Here is an 8,604-nt window from a genome sequence, read left to right on the forward strand (position 1 = left end):
GCCTGCCAGTCAAACACCAAGCCGTCTGTCTGTCTGTCTGTCTGCCTGCCAGTCAAACACCAAGCCGTCTGTCTGTCTGTCTGCCTGCCTGCCAGTCAAACACCAAGCCGTCTGTCTGTCTGTCTGCCTGCCTGCCAGTCAAACACCAAGCCGTCTGTCTGTCTGTCTGCCTGCCTGCCAGTCAAACACCAAGCCGTCTGTCTGTCTGTCTGCCTGCCTGCCAGTCAAACACCAAGCCGTCTGTCTGTCTGTCTGCCTGCCTGCCAGTCAAACACCAAGCCGTCTGTCTGTCTGTCTGCCTGCCTGCCAGTCAAACACCAAGCCGTCTGTCTGTCTGTCTGCCTGCCTGCCAGTCAAACACCAAGCCGTCTGTCTGTCTGTCTGCCTGCCTGCCTGCCAGTCAAACACCAAGCCGTCTGTCTGTCTGTCTGCCTGCCTGCCTGCCAGTCAAACACCAAGCCGTCTGTCTGTCTGTCTGTCTGCCTGCCTGCCAGTCAAACACCAAGCCGTCTGTCTGTCTGTCTGCCTGCCAGTCAAACACCAAGCCGTCTGTCTGTCTGCCTGCCAGTCAAACACCAAGCCGTCTGTCTGTCTGTCTGTCTGCCTGCCTGCCAGTCAAACACCAAGCCGTCTGTCTGTCTGTCTGCCTGCCTGCCTGCCAGTCAAACACCAAGCCGTCTGTCTGCCTGCTTGTCACCGTTGGAAGCGGAGGCTCCAGACAGCATAACTGGTTTTTCCAGGTCTGCTCTGTGTTCGTCGTACCGCATAGTAATCAACCCAAAACAAACTTCCTCTTCTCATCTCTCAGAGAGAGATATTATCCGTGGGCCGATGATCTCCCGGTAGTACTAATGGGGCTAGAGGCCTGACAACCTTAATCTCTGACTAGTTGTGAGGACTAAAGATACAGTCCAAAATACACATATCAGCATGAGCAAATTAGTTTTCATCAATCATGGGGGGGAAAAAAAAGGGCTGAAAACATTTTGGCTCAATAGTTAAAAAGAAGATTGAGGCCAAGATATAGGAAGAAGCAATACTCCACTGAATCGAGGTCAACCAATCCCTACAGTATAACATATCCTTAGACAGACCAGCAAGACACACCTCCTAGAACTGCTAGACCCCCTCCCGGAGGACCCGCACCAAGAGGAGCCGCACCAAGAGGACCCGCACCAAGAGGGTCAGGCCACATCCCTACCAACCTAGACCCCCTCCCGGAGGACCTGCACCAAGAGGAGCCGCACCAAGAGGACCCGCACCAAGAGGGTCAGGCCACATCCCTACCAACCTAGACCCCCTCCCGGAGGACCCGCACCAAGAGGAGCCGCACCAAGAGGACCCGCACCAAGAGGGTCAGGCCACATCCCTACCAACCTAGACCCCCTCCCGGAGGACCCGCACCAAGAGGAGCCGCACCAAGAGGACCCGCACCAAGAGGACCTGCACCAAGAGGAGCCGCACCAAGAGGAGCCGCACCAAGAGGAGCCGCACCAAGAGGACCTGCACCAAGAGGACCTGCACCAAGAGGGTCAGGCCACATCCCTACCAACCTAGACCCCCTCCCGGAGGAGCCGCACCAAGAGGAGCCGCACCAAGAGGAGCCGCACCAAGAGGGTCAGGCCACATCCCTACCAACCTAGACCCCCTCCCGGAGGACCCGCACCAAGAGGAGCCGCACCAAGAGGACCCGCACCAAGAGGGTCAGGCCACATCCCTACCAACCTAGACCCCCTCCCGGAGGACCCGCACCAAGAGGACCTGCACCAAGAGGACCTGCACCAAGAGGACCCGCACCAAGAGGACCCGCACCAAGAGGACCCGCACCAAGAGGACCCGCACCAAGAGGACCCGCACCAAGAGGACCCGCACCAAGAGGACCCGCACCAAGAGGGTCAGGCCACATCCCTACCAACCTAGACCCCCTCCCGGAGGACCCGCACCAAGAGGACCCGCACCAAGAGGACCCGCACCAAGAGGGTCAGGCCACATCCCTACCAACCTAGACCCCCTCCCGGAGGACCCGCACCAAGAGGACCCGCAACAGGAGGACCCGCACCAAGAGGACCTGCACCAAGAGGACCTGCACCAAGAGGGTCAGGCCACATCCCTACCAACCTAGACCCCCTCACATAAACACTGGCCACACCCTTTATAGGTGATCTGCCTTTGGCCTAAATAGAAGGAACCCATTAAATGGAAATACAGACATTGTTATTCTACAAGAAACATGGTATAGAGGAGATGGACCCACTGGTTGCCCTCAAGGTTACAGTTACAGTTGAAGTCGGAAGTTTACATACACTTAGGTTGGAGTCATTAAAACTTGTTTTTCAAAAACTCCACAAATTTCTTGTTATCAAACTATAGTTTTGGCAAGTCGGTTAAGACATCTACTTTGTGCATGACACAAGTCATTTTTTAAACAATTGTTTACAGACAGATTATTTCACTTATAATTCACTGCATCACAATTCCAGTGGGTCAGAAGTTTACATACACTAAGTTGACTGTGCCTTTAAACAGCTTGGAAAATTCCAGAAAATGATGTCATGGCTTTAGAAGCTTCTGATAGGCTAATTGACATCATTTGAGTCAATTGGAGGTGTACCTGTGGATGTATTTCAAGGCCTACCTTCAAACACAGTGCCTCTTAGCTTGACATCATGGGAAAATCTAAAGAAATCAGCCAAGACCTCAGAAAAAAAATTGTAGACCTATACAAGTCTGGTTCATCCTTGGGAGCAATTTCCAAATGCCTAAAGGTACCACGTTCATCTGTACAAACAATAGTACGCAAGTATAAACACCATGGGACCACGCAGCCGTCATACCGCTCAGGAAGGAGGTGCGTTCTGTCTCCTAGAGATGAACGTACTTTGATGCAAAAAGTGCAAATAAATCCCAGAACAACAGCAAAGGACCTTGTGAAGATGCTGGAGGAAACAGGTACAAAAGTATGTATCCACAGTAAAACGAGTCCTATATCGACATAACCTGAAAGGCCGCTCAGCAAGGAAGAAGCCACTGCTCCAAAACCGGCATAAAAAAGCCAGACTACGGTTTTCAACTGCACATGGGGACAGAGATCGTACTTTTTGGAGAAATGTCCTCTGGTCTGATGAAACAAAAATAGAACTGTTTGGCCATAATGACCATCGTTTTGTTTGAAGGAAAAAGGGGGAGGCTTGCAAGCCGAAGAACACCATCCCAACCGTGAAGCACGGGGATGGCAGCATCATGTTGTGGGGGTGCTTTGCTGCAGGAGGGACTGGTGCACTTCCCAAAATAGATGGCATCATGAGGACGGAAAATGATGTGGATATATTGAAGCAACATCTCAAGACATCAGTCAGGAAGTTAAAGCTTTGTCGCAAATGGGTCTTCCAAATGGACAATGACCCCAAGCATACTTCCGAAGTTGTGGCAAAATGGCTTAAGGACAACAAAGTCAAGCTATTGGAGTGGCCATCACAAAGCGCTGACCTCAATCCCATAGAAAATTTGAGAGCAGAACTGAAAAAGCGTGTGTGAGCAAGGAGGCCTACAAACCTGACTCAGTTACACAAGCTCTGTCAGGAGGAATGGGCCAAAATTCACCCAACTTATTGTGGGAAGCTTTTGTATAAGGCTACCCGAAACGTTTGACCCAAGTTACACAATTTAAAGGCAATGCTACCAAATACTAATTGAGTGTATGTAAACTTCTGACCCACTGGGAATGTAATGAAATAAATTAAAGCTGAAATAAATCACTCTATTATTCTGGCATTTCACATTCTTAAAATAATGTGGTGATCCTAACTGACCTAAGACAGGGAATTTTTACTAGGATTAAAATGTCAGGAATTGTGAAGAACTGAATTTTAAATGTATTTGGCTAAGGTGTATGTAAACTTCAGACTTCAACTGTAGCTGGTAGTCCCATACACCAAACGATCAGGTGTGAAACAGGGAAATTTGGTATAGAGCAGACAAACACCCTCCTCACTGATAATTCAACAGGTGAAGAAGCTGAACGTGGAGGTCATGGTCTGCGGTCTAAAACGATGTTGGGAGGCAGCTTATGGTAGAGAAATTAACATTAAATGATCTGGAAACAGCTCTCATGGGACCAGCGCTTTACATGCCTTTATTTTTATTTTTTTCAATGCAATTAAAACAGGAGCATATCACATCATGGTAGAAATTAAAAAGGAACTGACCACAACAGAGAAAAATGTCCTCCTGTGTGCTAGTTTTGTCTCGTCACTGCAACTCCCGTACGGACTCGGGAGAGGCGAAGGTCGAGAGCCGTGCGTCCTCCGAAACACAACCCAACCAAGCCGCACTGCTTCTTGACACAATTCCCACTTAACCCGGAAGCCAGCCGCACCAATGTGTCGGAGGAAACACCGTACACCTGGCGAACGTGTCAGCGTGCACTGCGCCCGGCCCGCCACAGGAGTCGCTAGAGAGCGCGATGGGACAAGGACATCCCTGCCAGCCAAACCCGGACAACACTAGGCCAATTGTGTACCGCCCCATGGGTCTCCCGGTCTCGGCCGGCTGCGACAGAGCCTGGACTCGAACCCAGAATCTCTAGTGGCACAGCTAGCCTTAAACCACTGCGCCAATAGAGAGGCCTGGTCAGTCTGTGTCGGTAACCCTGTCTAACGTAGCTTTTTTTAATGTATCGTGTAGTGATGCTGCATAAGTGTTGATCTCCACTTTCTGGAGGATCGAGTTTTGAAATCAGTGGAATTAGAGTATGATAGCTAAAGAGACGGAGAAAACACTTGTCTTCGGATTACATCTTCAAACTAAGGGCAACCATGGCATGGCATCCGTGACAGGAAGACGCGTCCATCATGCATGATGATGTATACAGGTAAGATAGCTAGCTACATTTTCAGATATTACACATTTCTAATTTTGACAGAAAGTGTTTTCATTTCAAGCTAAAGTGTACTGTTAGCTAGCTACCTGACGTTAGCTGGCTGGCTCCCTAGCGAACGTTACGTGTATGATGTTATTATTCATATCCAAGAGATATTTTATTGGCTAGTTAGAGCCTAATGTTAGCTAGCCAACATTGAACTTGGTTGGTTAGCTCCCAGCAGATTCATGCAGGGTAGTAATGACATGATTTGGCACAATGTTCATTGTTGTTTAACTAGCTAATGCTAGCTGGCTCTCTAGCTAATGTTAGGTGACGTGTATGATCATACATGTTGTTTACCTAGCTAGGTTCATCGTTTAGCTAGCTAGGTAGCTAGCTACATGTCTTAACAAAAGGCAAGTTACCATTTCGGGTGTGTTCGTAAATTCAGTCTGAGTATGCAAAAGCGCAGAATAACTGAGCGGGTTAGGAGCAGCCTTGATGCAGGGAGGATAACCAATAGCATACGCCAGCAGAGCCCTGACAGAGACTGAAAAAGGGTATTGATAATGGAATTTATATGTTTAAGGTAATGACTAAAGAATTCCACCCTGAAACATAATTATTAGATGATGTAACATGTATAATTAGACTAACGGAATTATTAGACTAAGTTAAAATTTTATTATAGTGATAAACTTAAGTCCAATAAGGTTTTGGTAGAGACAAGTAAGGGAGAGAAATGTGTGTGTGACTAAGAAAACACAGAGGACAATTAAACTATACATGACCTGGTTGGAACTTCGAAAAACGTACGACAGGAAAGAGACACTGTCAAGGTCCCTCTAATCTCGGGAGGGAGAGAACGGTATGGAACCGCCAGCTTGGTAGTGATATGCGAAGAATGTGATACAGCCCACCTACTGTGTGTGTGTGTGTGTGTGTGTGTGTGAAAGTAGGTGGAAGTTATAAAATGACATGTCTTTGTATTTTTTTACTTTAGAACGTTCTCTGAATAAAACCTTACAGACCATTTTGCAGAAGCTGAGTCTTTGCCTAATTATTATTAAACCCAGGGTCTTACAAACCTCTGGGATTGGTCAAAGCTTAAATAAATTGTTTAGTTATCATCATCATCATCATCGGGATTGAAAATTCTCGTGACAGGATATGCACAGATAGAGAAGGAGCTGCTTGCAGTGGTGTTCGGCATGGAGAGGTTCCACCAATTCACATAAGGACGAACTGTGGAAGTGCAGTCAGATCACAAGACCTCTAGAGAGCATCATGACAAAGCCTCTCCTCAGCGCACCAAAAAGACTCACTTTTGTGAGATACTGTATATTAATGTAACGGACAGTCATAACAATATTGATGCTACAGAGGAAACAGAAACCAAACGTTAACGACAGTAGTTGGATGTGATGGTTGACAACATACACATTGGAAAGTTTACTTAACTATTATCTTTGTCTGTCGTGGACTACAAACAACACAAACCATATTGAAACAACATCCGTTTTGGGCTTCTTGATGTCTACAAAATGATTAGTAATTTGGTTCCCCAAGACAACCCCTGTTTGTCTTCAGTCATGTCCCCTAGTATTTCATAATGAGCATTGATGGAAAAAACAAGGCCAGATCAGGTAACTATCCTTCATCAACAGGCGCTGAGGAACAGAGTTTTATAAACCTACTGTACTGTCTCCGGGTGATGGTTGATCTAATGAATGGGTTAACTACCAACAAAACCGTTACTAACAATGTGGATGTAATGTATTTTAGTTAATAAAGGTAGATACTATTCAATCATCAACAAAAAAAAGGCACACAGGGAGGACATCACATCCAGTTCAGTCGGTGCGACACTCACTGACAAGAGGCTAACTAACGCTAGCTAGCTAACGCTAACGAGATGGCACCTAGCTAGTCAAGAGGCTAACTAACGTTAGCTAGCTAACGCTAACGAGATGGCACCTAGCTAGTCAAGAGGCTAACTAACGTTAGCTAGCTAACGCTAACGAGATGGCACCTAGCTAGTCAAGAGGCTAACTAACGTTAGCTAGCTAACGCTAACGAGATGGCACCTAGCTAGTCAAGAGGCTAACTAACGTTAGCTAGCTAACGCTAACGAGATGGCACCTAGCTAGTCAAGAGGCTAACTAACGTTAGCTAGCTAACGCTAACGAGATGGCACCTAGCTAGTCAAGAGGCTAACTAACGTTAGCTAACTAACGGGATGGCACCTAGCTAGCCAAGAGGCCAACTAACGTTAACTAGCTAACGGGTAAAGGCAGATGGCACCTAGCTAGCCAAGAGGCTAGCTAACGCTAACGGGTAAAGGCAGATGGCACCTAGTTAGCCAAGAGGCTAACTAACGTTAGCTAGCTAACGATAACGGGTAAAGGCAGATGGCACCTAGCTAGCTAGCCAAGAGGCTAACCGGTTGATATGAAATATGTTCTCGATCCAATTCAATCCCGATGTGAATTAAGAAAAGTTTCTCAGATCAAATCGTGTTAACCAATAATAGTTTTCTTGATGGTAACAGAATAGATTTGACAGATGGATTGAGCTGTCATGCTAACATTAGCTAGCTAGTCACTGTAATAAAACGTTAAAAAACAAACGGCTACTTCTTCTCATCTCTGCAGTATACAACAAACCGAACAATAAAATAACCTCTTGGCTCTTACCTTGCACTTTATTTACAGTTCAGAAAGAACTGATCCTGTTATCTTTGAAAGCTAAACACGGTAGTTATTAAATATGTATATCTGTGACATTATTTCAAACGGTAAACCTTCGTAATGTCACAGTTGAATGAGGAACGCAAAACTTCCAGGTTTTGTGGATCCGCCTTGTGACCGGAACGGGGTGTCGCTGCGCCACCTGGCGGCCAACACTGGAATAACATATATCTGATTCTGTACCATCCCAGCCCAAGCGTCCCCCTACTGAACAATAAACACATTTACTTACATTTCAAATGAACATCTGCAAGTTTTTTTTTTATCTGTCACAATCGTGTTTCGATTTTGTATTTTTTTTTTATGCTAAAAAAAATTATAATAATAATAAAAAGGTGGATTTTATTTTCACCTTGTATTTCAAAATCAGATTCCCAAGCGCTCCACCTGGTTTTTATTTTTGAAAGCAACCCCTTTGCAACACTGGAGCAGCATGTCCTTAGTGATTGAAGATTTCCTGGTATAGACTCCAGCAGCAGACATCTATCAGGACCATCTCTATATCGCTACCTACTGAAGACCTCATCTCTCAGGCCCCTAACCAACAGTAACTCAAACCGTTCAATTTATAGAGACACCAAACCAACTTTCACATGTTCAGGACAGTGTTGTAGTCGACTCACTAAACCTTGAGTCCGAGTCGAGTCACGAATCCCTATGGTTAACTCCGAGTCGAGTCACGAATCCCTATGGTTAACTCCGAGTCGAGTCACGAATCCCTATGGTTATCTCCGAGTCACTATGTCGGAAGTAATGTTTAATACCAGTGCTTGATTTGGGCAGAAGCTGTCTGGAACGACAAACCAGCGCTTCTAGTTTTTGGGGAATTGCTTACCGGCTCTTCTATAAAATTAAAGTTGCCTATTGCTGGTCCAGATTCACACACCGAGGCAAAGAAATGTTGATAAAACACGGAATGAAGACAGGGGCATTAATTTCCTGATTCTGATTTGTTCAGATTAATTTGCCGCTAGTCTGTGAATCTGTGAGTGA

The 8,604-nt window shown here is 46.2% G+C and overlaps 1 protein-coding gene across 1 annotated transcript in view; it reads right to left on the reverse strand.

Moving 5' to 3' along the window:
- Positions 1-7,718, reverse strand: part of LOC106596347 (ubiquitin carboxyl-terminal hydrolase 33) — a 59,666-nt gene extending 51,948 nt beyond the window's left edge. The window contains exon 1 of the mRNA XM_082973180.1: positions 7,558-7,718. The gene's annotated coding sequence lies outside the window, so the exon portion shown is untranslated. The remainder of the gene's footprint in view (positions 1-7,557) is intronic.
- Between the last annotated feature and the right edge of the window lie 886 nt (positions 7,719-8,604).

This window comes from Salmo salar, chromosome 03 (assembly GCF_965601325.2).
Source record: "Salmo salar chromosome 03, fSalSal1, whole genome shotgun sequence".
Lineage (NCBI taxonomy): Eukaryota > Metazoa > Chordata > Actinopteri > Salmoniformes > Salmonidae > Salmo > Salmo salar.